The 22,251-nt window shown below is 39.7% G+C and overlaps 1 long non-coding RNA gene across 1 annotated transcript; it reads left to right on the plus strand.

Moving 5' to 3' along the window:
* The first annotated feature begins 15,265 nt into the window (after positions 1-15,265).
* On the plus strand, positions 15,266-21,798 carry LOC106039969 (uncharacterized). The gene is made up of 3 exons (XR_001209595.3): positions 15,266-15,348; positions 16,620-16,668; positions 20,891-21,798. It is a non-coding gene; the product is annotated as an uncharacterized lncRNA (long non-coding RNA).
* The last annotated feature ends 453 nt before the right edge of the window (positions 21,799-22,251 follow it).

Here is a 22,251-nt window from a genome sequence, read left to right on the forward strand (position 1 = left end):
CCTATTCTGCTGCTGCTGAGGGATATATTATTTTCTGCAAGACTTTGACAGGCACAGACAAGCATCTGCAATGGGAAATCCTTCACTTCTTGTTATCTGTAGTTTTGTTAACTCTTCTAAACTAAATCTCAGGGCAGACTGAGATTCACTTTTTATTCTTATTTCATATGGATTCTGCAATGAAACAACAATTAACATAGTGTCTGAAAGGTTGAGGTTACTGGTCTCAAGAAGACAGCATTTGTTTTGGTTTCAGGATCATTTACAACTTAAATGATAATGGAATCTGACATCTAATGTAATTATTCTCCAAATAAATAATTAAACTGAGAGAGAAAAGCAAGGCAATTTTAACTATTTATAGCAGGTGTCCTGAAAGACACTAATGGCAACGACTTTTTTCTTTAAGAAAATGGAGTTCACAAGATCTCTACAAGATACTATAAAGGATGAAGAGAGACAGCAGGGGGGTTCCCTGTGCTTTCAAGTAGAAGTGGCAATCAGTGCCACCCACTTCATTAAGGACTAGAGATCACTACTGAACAACCAATTTTACCTAATGTAACACTAGCCTCCATTTGTATGTATTCAGTGAAAAGGAACATGTCTGTTTGTGAGTTACATTGCTAAATTTCTGAGCCCAAAGCTCCGTGCTGTACTATATACCGCTGTACCAGTAAGTAGGGGTGACAGCATGAAGTATTTCCGTTTACATCTGAGGCAGTTACTCAGGGATCTCTCCATGGCCACTGGTTATCTAGTTGGTATCACAGGTAGAAGTCAGGATATGATACAACTGAAGAAATGTAAGCATCCATTTTATGTTAAGATAGCACTCACTAGGTCTCCACTGAATAGAAAAGAAGGCCAGGATGAGGACCTTAGATGTAGATACATACACTGGAGGTGCTGCAAGGTGTAATATTTGCATTTCTACCTTATTAAATCAAAAGAAAAAAAAAGTCTCAGTCTCTGGGAAAGGGAATTTTTCTCTGTAATGGACAGTAAGTTGGTGCCCTGAAGGCTGGTTAGAGTCTGATAAGAGTAAAGCCTCCATCATTAGGATCTTTAAGTTTTGTTGTCTTTCAGTACCGCAGGGAACTTCAGAGCAAGTCTGGTCACCTTTGTTTTCTAAACTTTTTTAGGCAAACCATCACTTGATAATTACTGTCAAGCAGAACGTGAGAACGTTTAGTAAAACCAGTGCCCTCTTGTTTAATCATGAATACTTTGCCAAGAGTTCCTTCTGAATTACAGCATCTCAGCTTTCAAATTATATCTGACATCTAACCTAGCATTTGAGACACTCAATATATAACTTTCTCTAGAGAGAAACTGTCTGTTCAGTTACACTGCTGCTGCACCAGCGGTGACCTACCAGGAGAAGGAAAACTCCTTGGCAGATAGCCACCTTGCAAAGCTGCCTTTTATAGCGTTTGAAAACGGGAAAGTTGTTGATCCTGGGAAATGGTTTCAATCTGCTGTTAAAAATGATAAGAGCTGGCAGCGTGGCTCAAAGCCCTCCTCAGCACCTACAGAGATCCCTCAGTATCTCCTGGACATCGGAGCGAGTGGTGGAAGCGTAACAACTGGCCATAGTCCAGACAATTCACCTTTGTGCAAGAGTCCAGCCCACTAACTTGTGCATCATCAGAGGTATTGCCTGCGAGCATTGCACTGCTGGGGACCTGTCTGCAGCTTCAAAGGCAATTTGTGCTAAGGGAAATAATAAGCCCTTTGGGTTCCCCAAACATTTCAACTTCCATAGCAAAATTTATACAGTGAGAACACTCAGGAAGCCCCGGCAAAATGCTAAACACTGCAACATGCTGTTGGGAGTCCTGCATGTATTTTTAAGGTGCTGGTGAAGGCCGGAGTCAAAGGGAGGGTTGCTGCCTACAGATCACACTGCGGCACTTACCCCAGCAGCGAGCTCATGGTTAGAGGACCAGAATTTGTTAGGACGGCAAACATGCTGCACATGGCAGGTACGAAATGAGGATGATAATGTGGGGGCTCCCATGTGCACAGGGCCTGTGTGAGATTGACCTGGCCTCGGATTCAAAGTTTTGCAAGTTAATTTGCTGCTGAAAGGCTCAATTTGCTTTTGAGGAAGCACTGTAGAAAGCAGCAGTCATGCAGATAGGCAGAGCTTTGCATTTCCAGTCTTTTTCCCTCTTGCGGATGATTTATAAGCACTTTAACCGTTAGGGGTCAGTTATTACTCCCACCTTAATTCCTTTCCAGGTAAGATCATAGTTCTGGGGTAGCAGTTTTCTCCTTCGACTTATTTTATCAGAACTGGTCTGTTAATTAGAGCCAGGGTTTGGCTCCCTTTACTGTGAAATATAATTCTGTTATCAGTGCAACCACATTCTGCCCTAGGTGATTTCCACTTTGGCTTTAATCCTCTTTTCTTTTTTTTTTTTTTTTTTTTTAATCCCATGAAATGAAGAGTATTTCCTTACTTGGGTAAGCAGGATAGCCCTTTGGTCTAAATAGAGTTCTTTCATTTTGAGATTTCTGATATGCTAAACCTCTGAAAGTTTGATAAAAGGTAACTTTGAGGCTTTTAATTAATTATGTACAAAAAGTTGACAGTACTCTACTGGGAGGTGTTCCTAATAATCCATGGATGTAATATAGTGGGAACATTGTTTATAAATATAAATGAATTGGAAGGTTTGTAACCTTGGAACAAAAGAAGATGAAAAATCAAATCACGGCTGGCAACCTCACAATTAAATGTTCTAAGATTAAATGACCTACTTGAAAGCTACAATTTTATCTTTGTTTTCCAGTAAGTAGAGGAAAAATAATCCTTGTAACAGCTCCTTAAAGCGCTTACTGAGAGTGAAGCAAGGAAATATTGTTCTTAATATTTCATATCTCCCACAAATGAAAAGACACACTTCTATGGTTCAGTCTAGCTGGAAAACGCTTAGCTCATATTGGGCTGACAGGGAGGGGAGAAAAGAGGAAAGGGAAAGAAGGTGTCAGCAGACCAGATACAAAGCAGTGGCAAAAGGAAATTGGAAGTCAGAGGTAAGCAAAAGAGAAGGGGGTCACAGCTGCAAAAGATGTAAAAGTAAGGCTGTCTCAAGGGAAAGGGTTAAGAATATTAACAAAACAAAATGAATCCAAAGGAATAAAGGAAAGACTAATCCACAGATTCAATTCACTTCTGTCACTGCAGCACTTGGAGGACTCGGAATCTTATTACCATTGGCTGGCATGGATTAAAGAACCACACCTTAGCACCACCAATATTTCACCTTATTTCCTTATGCTTAGCCGCAGCAGAATGGCCACCTTCTGGAAAAGGTACGGCGCATCGGCAGCATGGGACCAGGTCACTTATAACCACCAGTTTGCAGCTACTTCTTCAGCTCTAATCTGCTGGCATCATTAAAGACAGCATCTCCAACCTGAAAATCACGCTTCTGTCTATTCTCATTAAACTTAAAAAGCAGCACCTCAAGACTGTTGAAGTCAAAAAATAGGGAAAAATCTCCTTTCTAGTTTCCTTCTGTCACTGCCCCACTGTTTCAATGAAGGGCTCAACTTCTTCGCAAGGTTACTGCTGTAATAAAGGTCAATACATGGCATGAAGTACCTCAAGAGCACTGCAGGGAGAGAATTTGACGAAGTGAACCATGCTTCTCTCCCTGCTGCCCTTTGCAGCGAGGAAGTAACCACTTGCTGTGGCTCTGCATCAGCAGCAAACACGTGCTGGGCTGCTGTGAGCTAGCTGCCAGCTGGGTGAGGGGCATCTCCAACCCTTCCTGCACAGTGCTGCCTTCTTTCCTGGAAAACCCTTATGAAACTTTTCATCTTGTAAAGAGGTGTTAACTTTACAAGTCAGCCAGCTCCCCTTAGGCCTTTCTATTCTTCTTTGTGACAGCCCTAAAGCTTGAGAGCCTCAGGATTACTTCTAAACACTAATTTCCATAGAAAATCATTTCAGAAAGCCCTGTGAAGGTTTTTTTTTTTTTTTTTCTGTCTAGAGAACAAAATACCCAAATAACACACTGCCTCCTTCCCTCTTCACTAGCACCTGCAGCACACCTGATAGGATTTCAGTAACCAAACACTCCCAGGAGCCACGCTGCGGTGTTTGCTGCCACTGACCGATGGACCAGCAGAACTGGGAAAACACCTCCCTGTTTTGCAAGAACACTGAAGAAAGAGTGAAAAATAACATTGCTAACACTTTCAGCTTTGTTTCCAGTATTTCGGACGGAACTGCTCACTTAATAAATATCTGATGATATATTTGATTTCAGATGCGGTGTTCTGGTTGGGATCCATCTCCTCATTTCCATTTGAGTCACAGTAACATGCAAAGCGCCAGAGATGCGCAGCGGGCTGAGAGCGGCAGGTGCCGGGTTAATCTCCAGCACGGCGTGGTTCCTCGCACTGCTCCACTGGTTGCTCCTGAGAGATTTTTAGTGGGGTGGGCATTGCGGCTAACACTTCAGGGCTATGGAGAAATATCTAGGGACGGTGGGCCTTGAAGCTCCTTACGTTTATTTAACAGCTGGCTGTTATTTGATTTATTTATCTATTTTAAAAATGCAAATGTTTGACAAAAAGTGCCTTGTTTGAGATTTCTGCTTTGGAAACCCAGAAAGAAATGTGTGGGGGCTGTTTCATGACTGTATTTTTAACCTTCACACAGAAAAACTGAGAGGCAAATTTGCACTTCAAACTATAGCTGGAACCAAACCACCCACATACAGAGATAATAAAACATCAAAAGGCCCGTGAAATATGCTGGCACATGTATATATGTTTAAAAAGTGCACAAAATGAAGAAACCAGGAACATGCAACTAAAGTTCTTTTCTAGCTGGGGTGTTAGTTATAATAAGCAAAGCATGCAATTTCTGTAGTATTTACCCCATGCTCAGCTGATGTGATACGGTAAAAATGAATGTTTTTTGTAGTATTCAGATTGCTGAACATAAGCATATCTTCTAATAGGAACAGGAACATTAAACGAGACAAACATTACCCAGCTCATTAATTCTATTTGGCCTGAAAATTGTTGTGTTTTGCTCTGGGGAATATATTGAGATCTTCAAGCGCAAGTTCCAAAACTGCCTAATGCAAGCATCAGTACTGCTCACCATCTAAAGGCTCAGCTCTGCTGCTTAGACACAGCAGAAGCTTTTGGTCAACTTCTGTTTCAGCAGCTTTGCTGCAGAATTGAGCCTCTGCAAACAAAGCCCTCTCCTTTTGGCGTGGTAGCACCTGGAGAGTTAAACTTGTGCAGGGTGGGCTGGTGGAGAGGTTGCCCAGTGCAGAGAGCTCACAGGGCTGCTACCAGCATCCCTGCCCTGGCCAAACCCTGTACAGAGAGCTGTGCCTCTGCATTGGAGCTCTCATTTTGAGGTAGATATGTTATCAGACATGAGGCTGGAAATAACAGCCCTCACTTGATGGGCTTTTCTTTGGTACAGGAACAAAGGTACTGAACATCTGTAGCTGGTATTCATCGCTATTTTTATATCAAAGCTTCCTTATCTACTTGGCAAGTGATTCAGGGATTTTCTCTCTCTCCTAGGTGCCCCTGCAATGTGTTTGTTGTAATCTCTCACATAGCCTCATTACACATTTTGCTCCACATTAATAAGAAATGAAGAAGTCGGGTTGCATTAGTTCTCTTATCTCAGGCAGCTCTTTTCAGAACTCCTACCCAAAAAGTTAAATGCTCTCTTTTGACTCCACTTCTTTTGTTTCCCTTTCCTATGAGCTTTCCTCCTCCACTCTGCGCTCTCTGAATCTGCTCTGTGACCAGCACCGACCTCCCCAAAGCTTTTAACAAAATGATGAAATAAGCTACTGCAAGATATCATACATATATGCATACATAAGCATCTTTCTTGTACAAAAAAGTATACCTATACTTCTGCTCAGTTCTTAATCCTTTTCTTACTGACACTTCTTCCTCCCTCCCCACCTTTTTCTGAAAGTGGCTTTGCTTTATCTGCCACAGCAGATGATGGGAGTTGCGATGATCTCTCATTAGCACTTCTGCCAGTATCTACTGGCCACAGTCAGCTCCATTCTGCTTCCTGCAAAGGGCAGCTCTGATGCTGCTTTTGGCTCTGCTGTTAAAAAATTATCTCCGATGCTGATGACTTCAAACTCACAGGAAACGGAGATAGGCAGAAGCTGTGATATTTGGATTTGGATTTTAAGTCCTACAGAGTTCAGGCTATCTTGGATCTGCCTGGTATAATGATAAAGGTTGCAAGTAAAATAGGAATTTAGGTAACTCTCATTTCTAATGTTCAGGTAGTTCAGAAGCATTTAGTTTGGCATCAGGGCCTTTTCTAAGAAACAGCTATATTTTCGATTAACCATTTATCAATCTTTGAGCTACTGATTAACAAATATCATCTTTTGCAAAGGGATGGGGAACACTGCTGAGAGCCATGTGAATCCTTTGTGAAATTTTAACATGGTACCTTTTTGGTTTCAAAAGGTAAAAAAGAGTAATGCTATGTTTTCCTGTAATACACAACATCATTTCCAGATGCCTCTGACATGATCTCAGACAACATGCTATCAAAGGGGAGGTGGTAGAGCGAGTTAACAGCTCCGACCCACCTGCCTCAGGTGCCTTGCACTGATGTGTTTTGCTTCTCTTTGAAGCTGGGAATCCCATATAGAGGCACAGCATGATGTACACCACATGAAGCACCTAAAGTCATATGTACATGCACCTGCGGTGAAATCCTATCCCACTGACTCTGGGCATGCAGCTGGGCACTGATGCCCTTGAGCAGCAGCCACCCCTCTCTGGCAGCCTGACATGTGCTCATCCCCTGGGGCATTTTTGTCCCACAGGTGGCATCCAGGTTGTGGGGGCACAGTGGAGTGGCATTGGCAGCACTGCACCTTGAAAGCCACAGCTCACTATTCAAAAAGGCGATATACATAATGCTGTAGTCCCCACCAGCTATATAAAAGGGCTGCCATATAATAGGGAAAAAACAACTTGTCTCCCTCCTCCGAAGGTTAAATCCTAAGCCACCATCCTTCAGGTATCAGCAATGGCAGACAACGATGGGGAGAGAGGCATCAGCTTTCTGCCTATTCACTTTCAGAGATTTTTAAAAATTATTTTATTTTGCTAGAACTCACACTAAAAAACCCTCTCCTTTGTTGCTGCTGATGTGGAATAGCCTCCAGCATCCTGCAGTGACCTATGTGTGATACAGCTTCGATCCACAACACATCTCCTATCTCACTTCAGTTTCTCTCCATTTTCTTTTAAACAGCAAGTCACTCCAGGAAGGATTTTCTTTTATATGTATACTGAAAGTATGCTTTTGACCAGGGTCTTCCAGTGTGAGAGTGAAAATGGGGATAGGATGTTGGCGCTTTTCTCCTCCTTTCCAAGAGCTGCAGGGCTGGCACTGCCCAATGCTATGCTGTACGCTGGGTTGGAGGTGCGTGTGTCTTCCTGGGTGTGCGTGTCTGAATGCAAGGCTGTGAAGGACGCTGACCTTCCTGAAGCAGATGACTAGGAAGAAACCCAGCTACTAATAACTTTTTTCTGATCTTCCTGCTATGCTTATATATTTTATTATTCATTTCTAAACATTATCTATGTAGTTGGTACCTCCATTACAGTTTCAGAAGGAGTTGTAAGATGCACCAGCACGAAACCTCATTTGAATCCGTGCCGATTATCCACGTGTACTGCTTCTAAAGACACAACTGCTGTCTTTTAATATATCATAACACTGCATTTATATTAAAAGAGAGATTTAAATTTTGTCCTAAACACCTTTGGAGGTGTTTTAATCAGTGTTTTAAACACAGATTCAGCAAGTACTGGAAACACTGCCATTCCTAAACTGCATGTAAAGAGAACTGTGGGACACCTTTATGTGTGTGTGTGAGTCTGAGTGTGTGTAAAATTATGCTATGCAGATTTGGGGCAGCTTTCTCTTTCTTCTGCATGGACCCAGAATCACCTTGCTATCCTGTTGGTCATCTTTGAGTGTTGCACTTAGTAACTGAGTGAAAGTCTGTGCTATGGGGAGAGGTAATAGCAAGCTGGGGCATGGTTTGCACTCACAGATGTCAGAACGCCTTCTGAGAATGGACAATTTTTATTTCCCAGAGCTCTTGTTCCCCATGTTTGTACAAAAGGACGAGAACAACCAAAACATGAAACCCCCCACTTTTGAAGAATTTAGGATTATTAGTACAGTGCTGAGACTGTGAGGCCATTTCCATTTCATGTAAATGTTAACCCTGACAGAAAATGGAAACATTTATTCCTATGGTTTTGCCTTCAAGTCATTACTGAAGTGGCTCATTACATGATCAAGTTATGAGATGATGCCTGTAACCTTTTGCAGTTTCATTTGCAGTCCAAAAGGTTTATATGCTGCAAAACCAGGAAATTCATGTTCCAGACTATATTTGGCTGTATTTAGTCATTCTGGTCTTCTCTCCACTCAGATTAGCTGGCTTAAGCTGCTATCTGGTTTGGCTTCATGTCCTCCTTTCCCCAACAGAGAAAGAAGGGCCCTACCACTTCTGTGAACAAAGTAAATGTCAAGTAAAGGGAGAAAAATGAGTGAATAACTATTTGCATAAGTACAGAAGAGAAAATCTTGTGCAATTTTCTTACGGCATTTCTTTGCTCTTGAGATGAATCTTAAATAACAGGAAGTAATTCCTGCTTGGGCTTTACATAAATGATGATTTATATCTTTTTGCCTCAAGTCAATTCCTGTGATATATTGATGAATATGTATCGATATTTGTGCAGATATATGCACAATAGATGATTCATGGCTTATTTATTAAAAATGGATTCTTGGTGTAACCATTTTCTAAAAATTGTCATGTCCCCCCATTCATCTCCTCCTACTTCATCCAGCTCTTTCCCTCTTAACAAGCTATTTTATTAAAAGAAAATATATTAGGGAATGTTCTGAAGATTTTTGTTAAATAGTTAAGAGGCAGTAATAGATTAAGCTGTTTTTATGCCTTTCGATGTCAGTGTACAAACACAATTCTGTAGACTAAGTCAGTTCTAAAGGAAGCAACAAGTCTGGCAGGAGAATTTAACTTGCAAATGACTTGCACAAATAAATCAGTCCCAGTAAAACATAGCTACACTGTCCTCTGGAACATACCAAGTCCTGAATGCAGATTTATTCAAGATCTGAACCCTTTCCTTCACTCAAATGGTTTGTGGGAAAGAAGAGTGAATAAAATTAAGTTTTACACTAACTGTTTTTCAATTAAGGGTCCAATTAAGACTAGAATTGGAAGAGCATCTGACTGCTTCATACCTATTGTGGTAGGTATAAATATTTACATTAAGACCTGCTTCCTCTTCCTCATCTTTATATTGGAATATTTAGGAGATACTCAGACGGGGGTGGAACTAAGCAGCTCTGGGAGCTGGATTCGGTGGTACTGTGCTCTTTGCCATATACCAATCTGCTTAATGACTGGTGGCTGGCCACAGCTGGCGAGGTGGCTTTTTGTCCTTCGGCAGTGTGTCAGGCATCACAAGGGGACTTTTGGATCAATAAGAAGCCACCATATCCAAAATCTGGCGTTTAACTGTCAGCAGCATCTGTACTTCATACCCAACAGCACTGGCTAGAAAGCTGGATTTTTTTTTTTTTTTCTCATTGCAGGAAACAAGAACCAAATCAGATAGGGAAGATACAGACTACATGATATGAAGGCTGGATTTATCCATTAATATTTAACTGCCTGATTTTAAAACTGTGCTATATAGTGTACAGTGTCATGGGAAAAAAAAAAAAGGAAATCTAACTAAACTATTTCTTCATTTCAAAAAACAAATGCTTATTTTAAACTGTTAAATAGAACTTGAGTCCCTGGAAATAATTTGGTTGCCTTCTGCTCTGCTTTTTCTATTTCTTAGCTTGACATTTTACATTTGACATAGTCAGTGCACAAATAAGTTGTACATGTTTATTCATTTTATCCTGTGAACACAGTGACATAGCTGATAGAAAAGCATTCTGGTATTGACGTGAAATTAGCTCTCCAAGCATTTCATTCCTCTAGAAAGTTGAATCAAGTAATCCAATTAACAGCACACTCTTAAACTCTGTACCAGCCACCAACAACACTGATCAGTGGGGGACAAAAAGAGGACTGTGCCTGTGTATTTCTTGCAACACAGTTATAAACATTTCCTGGAGTAAGATGATGCAAATAGCATAGCTGGTATTGGCTGCAAGAGTCCTAGACCTGTTATCTCAGGCATCAGAGTGATTCTCATAGTAAAAATAAATGCAAAGATAAATTGTGTATTCATGTGACAAATGTGACAAATATGACTGCCACAAGAACATGAATCTTGTTAGAAGAAATTGTTGGGGACCTAGCTTTTGTTCATCAACAGGAGGACAGGAAAGCAAACATGCTTATGACACATTGCACTTATTGTTGCTTACCACTTCAACAAGTTTGTGCTGCTGGACTGTGTGCATCTGCTGTTACTCTTTACTGGGATAAACCACCAGTCCTGGCCTCACAACAGTGTTTTATAAGAACCTTGTAGGAATCAATGGATGTATTTAAAATGCTCTAAATACGAGGAGCACAGTATTCAATTCCAGAGGTAAATATGGAAGAAGGATAATCAGCAACTCCCATCTTTGGTGGTTGTATTTGATGACATTGTTCTTGATGCCCTTGTGTCTTCTTGGCTTCCTTGTATTCTTTAAAATTAGGTACACACACATTTTGCCATCATTCAATTGAGTAACGAAAATCATAGACTGACTTTGATCAAAGAATAATAACATTCCAAAGGTTCCTCAAGTAGGCAGTGATTTTTTCACATTAATGCATAACTTAAACAGAAGAGGTTAAAAATTCCTAAAGTTTTTGTGTACAAGAAGCTGGACATTGTACAAACACTGTCTTCTGTTCATCTTCTGAAACTGTTTGGAATGCTTATTGCTGTTTTCAAGATGCTTAGAAAAATCTTCATTCACCAAATCACATTTTCTATTAAGAATGTTTTAGTTTATTTGAAAATAAACCTAAGGACAGTTGATGAGGTGCCTACACGCTATTTCAGAAAATGAAAAATGAGTCTTTAAAAATATTAGTATGTTAGTTTTTCATTCAATGCTGTTTTTGGACCAGTTTACATTCTATTTTTCTGTTTTCCTTCTCTTTTACAGGGGTATTTATAGAAGTTCCCATATTTAGTTTCTGTATACAATTAAAACTGTATAGTTAAGTGATAACTTTAACATTCAGCGTTTACTTCTCTGTCTTGTGTGATACACATAAAAGAGTTGGCTTCCCATGTTCATTAATTCTGATTACCCAATCATTTTCAACTGTTAATTAACTAGTGCGATCGAATAATTTCTGTAACATTATTTTAAGGCATTGATCAGCATAATTTTGAACTCAGAAGTCATATCCAGTTCTACAGCAACCTCTTAGATGAATGCCGAAGTAATTGGCTCCCTCAGAGATAATCCCTGTAATCACATACATCAATAACAACATCATGAGTCCCTGTCAACAAGAACAGAAGACAATCAGCCAAGTTGGCTCACTGCTAGACTGAGATAGTAAAATAAATACCATCATGCAAATTGAAAGGGAAAGGTCCTCCTGAAATAGGTTTCTAGAAGGCAAGACTTAAGGAAAAAAATGAAGCCTCAGTGGTTGACTCAACTGCCCATACTGGTCTTGTAGCTATTCCTTACTTTGGGGCAACCTCCTACATAGCTTTGAGCAGCAATGCTCTACGGGGTGGTGAACTCTTACCAAGAGATGGGATATTCTGTCAGCCTGAGGAAAGAAGTACAGATAAGAAAGGCTACAGAGGAGTGTCCTGGGCTCTACTCAGGGATCTTGGGCTGTCCATAAGATGGTGTCTGAAGCCAGCAGGCTTGTTTTAGAAGGAGTCATTGAGAGGAGCCTGGCATTCAGTTTTCAAAGGGTCTGGAGAAGGTGTTCTGTGTGACTTAGGAAGCTTCTTATTACTTCTGACGACAATCAGGTCATGAAGTTTTAGTTTCTTTTCTTTTCAAGATAACAGAGGAAGAGCTAAAATATACCATAAACTGAAGACCTTGTTTCCAGATTCCTCATAGGACAGGTATTGCTGTTACGCATGGGGTAGAATGTGCTTTCATTTATCTCATAAAATGAGCCTTCAGTGATGAACCAACATATGTCTTGAAAATACTGCTTTTAGTTCAGTAAAGCTGGATGCAGCGATACCAGAAATATTAACCACTGAAGGCTGTTAAAGAGATTCTTCATTGAAACTGGCAGTCACATTGGGAACCAGCTGTTGGCTGTAGGTAGATCATTTTCAAGTAGTTTAAAAAATCTAAAGGATAATTCTAAGTTTCTATAGCAAAAGCCAAGATAATTCCCTGAGTAGTCTCACCAAGAAAACCGCACAGATTCTTAACACAGTACTACCAGACATGATACAGGTTTTGTCTGTTATTTGTTGTACTTGAGAATTAAAGGAAGTGAAGTGAATTCTGAGCATGGGTATTGCAATTGGTACACAGTATGTGAAACTATAAAAAAAAAAAAAGAAAAGAGTAAGTTCAGTTGCAGTCTCGAGAAATAGTAAAACCTCACTGGTTTACATCTGCCTATAAAGGTGCTTTATTCCAGCTGTCCATTGTAATGATAAAATACAGTCTATGTGATCATGGGCAAGTTCTCCCTGTGTGTTGACCAAATCCCTCTGAGTGTCTACTTTATAGATACAACTGTATTTATCTAACTAAAAGGTTGTTCAGAGCCTTTGAGGTTTTTGTATGAAACTCACAGTTGTATAAAACCAAAATATTATTATGCAATCTAAAAACAAAACCTAACATACCAAGTCCCTGGGTATGGTTAGAAGAGAGAACTTTACCCAGGTGGATGGCATAGAGATGATGTGAATACAACTTAGCTGGTAGAGTACACAAGCTACTGACTTCATGGTTCGAGCAGAATTTAACCCATGAAAGTGCCAACTTCTATTCCAGTTTAAAATGAAAGTTGAAGTTGCTCTCCACTTTGAGGTAAGCTAATGGTTACAGTATTGAGTGTCTTTGGTAACAGCTGTTCACTTTGTCAAGCAAGAATACGGTATCCCTAATTTTGCATGAAGCCCATTCCTCAGGTTTTGGCTCAATAGTTAAAAACAATGGACTCAACAAATACCATGGTAGAAGATAAACAGTGCAACTATATTCTTCTGATAGCTATTTACTGCACTGTATGTGCAGACATCACTGGTTTTGCACAAGAGATTTGAACAGAACTGTACTTCTATTATATTGTCATGTCAAGAAGCAGGGTTGGATTGTGCAAGTGCTTCAGAACTAATATCGTTAGAAATATCAATAGGAAAAATCAATAGCAGTTACTGATGTCAGAAAGAGACTAAATAGAGAAGATACAAAAAATATGTTATGAATTTGATTTTCTAGTTAGGGACTCTGATCCAGTGCTTGCCTTGAGCAGCAATTTTTTTTTTTTTTTTTTTTGGTCTTATGTACCCTGTCCAGATGTAGCACACTTATGAATACTGTTTGTATATATAGTATATGTGATATTATACTTATGGATACAGATGCAACACAGCTGCAATAAATACTTGATGTACACATCTCAAATATTTTCCACTTTATAGTACAGTAGCCCGAAGGCCCTGGCAAACACTCTGTACCTGCTTGTTTGTTCTTCTTCACACTTCCGAAGAATCAGCTTTACTTATGCAAGTACTAAAGATTATTCTTTTTCCTGAAATAACACTTTAAATAGCCTCATAACCTTCCCTTTACCCTCAGTTCATTCATTCCAGCTCTCAGTAACTCCCTCCCTACCACATATGGAAATAAAATAGTTTAACCACCTGGCACAAGTGATTGGAGTTACAGTTGTCTTTTGCATGCTTTAGCAGATGCATGGATAGGAGTGCTTCCTGAAGACCAAGGTTTCTCAAAATGCTATACACGATGACAAGCCTAGAGAGACAGACAAATGCCCTTGGTGGTAGACGGTGCTCAGGCTGAGGACTTGCTGGCTGTTATGGTGTTGGCTGCAGAATTCCCCCTGTGCCAAAACCAAGAGGCTCTCCAGGATCAAGAGCTGCCGTTTTCATTTTTCATTCATTCAGAGCATCTGAAGAGCGTCCTAGCAATGCTCCAACCCACGATATTTAACCCCCCTCCCAACACTCCCAAACTAACTGTGAATTATACAGCAGGAGAGGTGAGTGTATTACTTCAGGGAAGGGAATGTTGCCTGCTCCTCTTATTTGGACACAAGAACATAAAAATACCAGTGGACATCATTACATAATGCCTACATCTGCCCCAGTAAGTCCCTAAAGCAAAAGGCTGTTTATTCTTGTTCTGTTCCAGGATCAATTCCAGCGCATAAGATTGTCCTTGTTGCACAAAAATGTAAGCATCCATTTTAAAGTACTTCAATGGCTTTCAAGGAATGAAAACAAATGAGCTATGTATTAGCTATATATTATTTATTTATTTATTTATTTTTATTAAGGTGTCAGGAGCAGAAGAGCTTCTTTTACTCCAGAAGGAAATAGCCTTAGATAATCATTAAAAAAGTGCCAGTCTCACAGTGGGGGCTGCGTTTACTGCCTGCTCTGATTTACTGTGAGACAGATAAGTCAGGGCAAGCAGCAGGGATTTTTAAAGCTGACTTCTCTTTTTGGCTGAACACCTATAAACTGTCACTACCCTGTTCTCCCACCCCAAGCCTGTGAGAGGAAGGAAGTGTGGGCTAAGCCATTTACACAGAGCACTTCAAAGTCTCTGTTAGGACCCCACGTCAGCTCCCAGCCTCATGCTTACTGGTAGCTGCAGCACAGCGACCCTCCAAGCACAGCTCCGGCATGGTGTATGTGTGTGAGGATGGCAGTGGTTCCTTTTACTGAGGCAAGTATCTTTCCATTTCATCGCAGATTTTAATAAAGAACTTGGGAAACTGACATCCAGAGTGGATGTATGTGAATGAAAATTGATCAACAAATCTACATATGGATCAACAGATGCTAGCAGCTGACTCCTATTGCAGTCTTGCACTCACCTGGCAGTTTCTCTCTGAGTAGGACTATCTTTACCTACAGCTGAAGACCCCACCTTTGCGACTCATTGTTGTCAATTTAAAAAAAGAAGTATAATGAATATAAAGTTTCAGCCACTTACAGCACAGACTTACAATACTTTGTTATTGTTCTTTTATCCCAGGACTGCAATTTCACTCTAACACAGGCAAGAAGCATTACACTACAACCAAGAAAAGTAAGAAAAGACCAGTAAGTATTTCCAGTGCTCCCTTTCCACTTTTACCCCCAGCTTTATTCCTCTCAAACACAGTTTTAAAAACCAGTTATTAGTTTTAAGCTAAAATGTTTTGGATATGGTTGAGGATAATGGTTACCCTGCACAGGCTATTCCTTCAGAAACCACACTGGTTAGATGCCGTTAGGAGAAGCACACCACTTTCCTGCCCCTTTCTTCAAGAAGATCTTCTCCTCAAACCTATTTTAGGAGCACTCTGCCACTTACTGATTCAAAACATGTTTTACAGACCTCTTAGTCAAGTTTTTGGAAGTGTGATAGCATTTGCAAGGGCAGCTGAGAAGTCTTCTTTGCCCCCCATCATTAAGATAAAAGTGTCAGACTGCAGCGAGATACAGGGTCGGATGTTTCCCATCATTCCCACAAGTAGTGGACAGCCCATGTGAGACACCATCTTGCTTTCTAACACGAGTCTCAGTCTTTAAAGCCTTTTTGCAAAGAATTAATTCAAGCTGACAGAACTGTAATAGCAGACTGTTTAAAACTTATTTCAGGTTATTTGCCCTGCCAGGTGGTAGGCAGTTATTTATATGCAGATGTAGAAGATCATTGCTCTGCAGGTTTAATGAAATCCTGTTTATTTTACTCAATACTAAATCAAACGAATCAGCCATTTCTTTTTTTTTTTCCTTTTCAACTTGAGATGAAGATGACCTAAATCTGAAGGGAGTAAGTACTGCAAAATGTAGTCCAACTAGGATAATTCACTAAAACAGTTAAGAAATTGCTTGTTTTAAAGATGTAGTTTAAATAAATACTAATCTTATTTTTAAAAAACTTTCTTATTTAGACAGGTGTTTTGCTAGAAGTCTCATGTTTGTACATAACTAAGATATAGTATCCTCAAAATTTAATATAAAAATAGTTAAACACTTTGGAAGAATAAATTAGGAATTACTGTGCAGTATAATAAAAGTAGTCTTCATTTGCATGTGCTAATTAATTTCTACTTTATCCCATCAGCATTTGGGAGTAGTGGCCTTATTAGCTGGAATGAATTTGCTTATAGTCTGAAAATAAACACTGAACAAATTCAGTGAAGGTCACCCTTTTTCCTTTCAATTATCAAGGTTAATTATAAAATTAATTAGGTCAATTTGTAACTTTGATTAGGAGAATATACCTTATTTTGGCTTTGACATAGAATCTGGATATACAATGAAAGATTTTGACTTCTGTACTCAGTTCGGTAGTTTTGCAATGTCCTTCTTATACACATTTCCAGGTTTTAACTGCCCAAATGACACCAGATAATTGAACTCATATTGGAGCCTGTAAGTATGTTTTATCTTGTCATTATTCTTTTCTTGGTGTAATTCAGTAACAAAATTTGTCTCTATAAAATAGATTAACAACTTCAGTGGACACATTAAAAGTTAAATTGTTTGTGTCCTTTTCATACACTGTCAGGTATAACCTAGAGCATCTGCATCAGTAATTGGCAGAACATTACCTTTGTTTTGGGTTATCTTCAACAGTTTCACTTTTTCCCATAGTTGTCCTAAATATTCTTTCTAAGCTTTTATAAATGAAATGAGGAATAGGTGGGGACATGTATTTTGCTTATATTTTCTGCCTCAGTATAGCACATACTTAAAATTGCTAAGGCTTGATCCCAAACAGCGTTAGGACCCCATCATCATTGACACGTGCACCCTAAGCACAGACATTCTCCTCAAGAACATGAAGTTTAAATAAACGCAGGTTAATTGGCAAACAGAAAAAGGGCTGGAGAATAATTTATTATCCCATTTACTGGTGGGTAACAGAAATTGTAACCAATTTGCCCTCTGGGACAAATTTGCACCTGGATCAAGAACTTAATCTTAGTCTGAAATTCACTGCTTTAACGAGAAGAAAATCTTATTTCAGTTGTAATATGACCCTTCCCTGATTAAAAGGAACACAGAAAGCATTAGCAGTTGACTTCTATAACCTTCTGCCTTTTGGCAATTAACAGAGGGACTAATTCTGCAAGATAGAGAAGGCTTTCTGAGCGGCAGCAAACATTTCTTTTTCCTTTCATGGCCAATGAGTTAGAGGCCTTGGCAATACTGAAAAAACTCTGAAGTATTGTGCCTGTTTAAAAGCGAGAAAAGAAAATGTCAGGATGAGTACCAAAGATTGGTAGTGGTTTGCATCTACATCATAAATGGTAATTAAGCGGTTGGATTCCACTGGGTCTCTGGGAAGTGTGAAGGCCTCCTGAAGTGACAGCTTTGAAAGGAAATTTCTGCTTGGGCTCCATTTATTCTGATGATTCCACTCAATTTCTCTGCTGACACTGTATTTTCATTTCGTGACTGTTTCAGACATTCCTTGACTTCTCCATATTTTCAAAACACTTTACATTTTCTCTAACAGCAATGTATCAACTGGGCAGGAGCTAATCCTAATTACCTCCCTCTTCTGCACAGATTCAGTCTTCAGGGCCTGCCTGATGCTCTACTGCAGCCACCACCACCTCCCGGAAAGGGGTGCATGACACTTTTTGATGCTGTACGTACACACCACTTCTTAGCTGGACCTTTTATGAGCCTGATTTAGCCCCCAAAGCAGGAAACTAGATCAGAAAAAAGAAATGGACTCTTCCCCTAGCACAATTGGGAATACCTTTCCCTCCTGCAACCTGACTTATTTTCTACAAACGCCCTGCCAAGCTGTACCTTAGAGAATAGCTTCTTATTTAATCTATCTTATTCCATAAAGGAGCACAATGTGTTTGTTTTTTTTTTTTTTTTTTCATTTTAGTCTGACTGACAGCCAGCTAGTATGCTCATCAACGTCAATGAACTCACTGCATCTATATGAAGATCCATTTGACAGCAACCGTGAACCCTTTCAGTGCAACAAAAGTCACCTAAATATTTAAAATTCTCCCTAAAGCAGGACAGGCAGTCTAGAAGGCACCAACATCTCTTCTGGACTATTTGCTTAATTGAAGATAGATCTAACTAGGTATAGCTGTTTCCCTTACCTTGAGGTTATCAGGGATAGAGACCTTCAGTTAGCCTTAATTCTCCACCAGCAGTTTTCTCTTTTAAAATACAAGGTTTACATAAAAAATCCCACAATAACAAAAAATAAAGGTTTAAATGGAGCTCTTACTCTTTTCTTTACTCATCAGCTTTTGCCATATGCAAAGCCATTTTTTTAAGGGATTATTGAAGTCTTCCCCACTGAAATTATTGTATCCTAGCTAGTCTTTAGCTATTGAACAGTCTGCTTTTCTTCCATCTGCTAGCATGCTCCTCCTCCTTATTTGCTGTTTTCATATCATCAGTCTATGTTTGCACTCCTCCTGTGCCTTCCTGTGGTTTTTCAACTGTCTTGTCTTCAGCACATGATAATCCAGTGGCATCCTCCTTGACTATTAGAAACTATACGGACTATTTCATTTTAATACTAGAAACAGGAATGAAATCAAATTCAAATACTTGTTACTTTAACTAAGAAGAAGACCAAATAAATATCCCCATACGTATGCCCTGTCCTTTCACTGTCTATAACTATGGGTGGCAATGAAAAGCAGAGCAAGTTGTTTTCTTTTCTTTGGTGAGCAATAGTCAGAAATGTCATGACCCAGAAAATAAAGCAAACTGACAGGTTTGCTTGAAGTTTCGTCAGGGAGTTGCAGATCTACCTGTCTTAGTGTCTAGGTGGCTACAGCTTGTATTATCTGTGCCTTAAAAGCTCAAGCAATCTGCAGGTGTCACCTGAAGAATTCCAGCTGAGGAGGCTACGTGCCACTTTGGTCCTAATTGTTCTGCTGAACTATTTGCTTTTGCTTGTGGAGATTAGGGTGTGCCAGCACGCCATGTAATTGTAGGACTCTGTCTGCATAGTACAAGTTGCAGAAAAGAAGCTTACATTTTCTTTTTAATAAGTGAAATTTATTTAAGCATGTATACTCCCAGCTTGTCAGCTCCCTGCTGCTGTAGCTTAGCTTTTGTGCCTTACCTTGTCCTTAGACGAGTCTTGAAGGTCACTTGTCTACACAGCAAGCAAATGTTTAAAGTGTTCCTTAGCAGAATGGGAACCCTTCTGCTAAACTGTTGTGTAGCCCTTAAAAACATAGCTAGTGGTGATCGCATAACAATATCAATCATTGCTTCATCCTCACAGTCAGTATTTAGAAAGAGCTTTGAGGCTGGGAAATATTGCTGTGTTCAAAATGCTTCTGAATGGAATAAGCAAAGTGCTTGCAAAAGCACTCTTAAAAAAAACACAAAAATGAGCATTTAATGTTATTTATGGAATTCCATTGGTTATGTTGCATTTTACCCATCCAGAGATGTAGGCAGTCATGACTGCAGTGATATGGTTATGGATTAAATGTGTGCATACTGACAAGAGAAGGGGAGCCTCCAGCATCAGCTTGCAGTGACTGAAACCGGGAACAGATTGGGATTTGACTGGGAGCGAAGATAAAACAGGTGGCTTTGTTTAGCCAGGACTGGGCACCAGAATATGCCTCATTCTGCAAATGTGACTGAAGTAATGTTATTTTGTGTGACCAATAGTACGTTGGACAAGTCTGTGAACGAACACATTGAGTAGAAAACTCCCAATCAAAGCATGCTTTTTACTCCCCTGTAACTAAAGCCTTTGTTCTATAGTTTATTAACTAACTGTGCTTACAGAAAGGTACTTTTAAAGGGAAGGCCACCAAAAATTACAATACTGAAGCTAGAGTGCAATTTTTTATGCAATTCAAGGTAATTTTGCAAACGGACACAGCCTTCTCACTGAAAATGTAATCACCACATACATGGGGTTGATAGCTTGAGCCAAGTTAACATCTCTGTTAATGCTTTCATCTTAGGATGCTGCAGCTTAGAATGCAAGAACAGCAGAACTCAGCACAGTAACTTTGTCAATTATTACAATATTTACTGCGTTTCATATGAACAAGATGGATTTATATTGGCTGCAAGGGGCCTGAAGGAATTGCCTATTGAATTTTTTTTTCCCTCTGATGCAAATTCTGGATTCAAGGTAGCAGACGAAAGGAGCTCTACTACCCTATTCTCCTGTGTTCACTTTTTAGGCAGCCTGAAGCTCGAGTTTGCTTCAGGGTACCAAGGAGCTGGTAGCAGACACTGCACTAGAACATCAGCCTCCCATAAATTCAGCCAGACATTTTCTCTTTTGCAGGACATTGTTGGGGAAATGATTGTTCATAAGCTCATGAGCAGTAATGCAGATTTCCCCTGCTCAGTGAATAGTCTTTGTTCTTCTGAATAATTATTTTAAAGTCAAAAGTGAACAGGAAACTTCACAGCGTTTTCTCTAAATTATCATGTCTTAAAACCTGTAAGAATTTTTCTCCATATGAGATACTTTGCAAAAATACAGACATTTGCATGACATTCAATGTCCTTTTTACTATCTCTTGACTGGCTGCCTTTAGCTGCTTTTCTTTACGACTGCTAGAAGCTTCAGTCCTTTTATCACTTCACTCCTAACCTAAGGACTTTTTTTTTTTTTTTTCAGCTCAGAGTAACTGTGTGAAAACAGTTTTCCATCTACTTTTATCAAAAGAGTGAGCCCTGCATCTCCCCAAGGCTGGGGCAGTGGCACATCAGCAACACAAGTTCTCTTCCTGGCTCAGAAGCTGCACCTACCACTCATGCTCTCATCCTCCAACTCACAGTAAAAGGCAGACTGTAGAAAATACCTCTAATACACAATTGCAGCTTTTTTTTTTTTTTTTAAAGCAAACCAGCAAAACCTGTGTTTGAGGGAGCATCGGCAAGCAAACACAGAGCGGCTGGCAGTCAGCTTCCCTTGGAGCAATACGTAGCGATTGTTTGTTTATTGGTATCACGCTAGTTTTGAGGAATCTTAACCAAGATGATGGCCTCATTTTGCTGTAAAAACACATACAAGAAAGCAAGCTATATTGCAAATAAAGTAACCTGACATGTGAAAAGAAGCCCTGACAACCTGAGTTGACGGGTGGAGAGCAGAATGTGAAGTGACAAACCCAAGGTCACCCTGAGCCTGTGGAAAATGGGCTATAAGCACTGTCTAGACATGCTGGTCAGACCAGTCTGTGCTTCTGCTGACAAGTTTGGGGGATAAAAATTAATGTACTTAATCTGAAGAGTATGAGCTTTCATCTGTTAAGGAGGAGAACCACACGCCTTCAGTAGGAAAGAAAAACATACCTCAAGATGTTTAATGGACACACCAGGAGAGAGGAATTATAAAATATTTCTGACTATCTTGCTGATACATTGAGAAGAATTTGTATTCTGCAGCAGAATACAGGACAGTTTGTGCTACTTTCTTGTAGTAAAACACCATAAAGAAACAAATGGTAATTATGTGCACTTCCTTTATATGCAGCTGAGAGATACCTTTAAATACTGTGACAGCTTGCTAATGTACCACTGTATTTGAATAAATACCTGAAATAAATAGGTTTATGAAACCTCTCATAAACTGCCAGGTGGATAAGGGGCTATTATCAAAGTACCATAACTTACTCACTTTTCTCTTTGTACAAGCTGTTCCCGACCAGACTGATAAGTGACTAAATGCAGATACAGAAGCAGACACAGCATTTCTAGGAAAGGACACATACTTCCATGATAGGAATTCACCTAGGCTGCACCAGAATATGAAGACCAAATATCCCAGGGTAAATATCTGAGAGTTGCAAGTTAGTTTTAAGTAATTAACCTTGGGATCCTAGAATTGCAGTCTTTCTCATCTCTTATCTTGGAGGTCAGTTGGAGGCCAGTCTTAAATACTGTCTGCTGCTAACTCAAACATCAACATCTGAACATCTTCCCTTTCAGTTGTACATGACTGGATGTTTTAAAAGATATTGCTATAAATTACAGGGT

The sequence above is a fragment of the Anser cygnoides genome, chromosome 6, assembly GCF_040182565.1.
Source record: "Anser cygnoides isolate HZ-2024a breed goose chromosome 6, Taihu_goose_T2T_genome, whole genome shotgun sequence".
In the NCBI taxonomy this organism is placed as follows: Eukaryota; Metazoa; Chordata; class Aves; order Anseriformes; family Anatidae; genus Anser; species Anser cygnoides.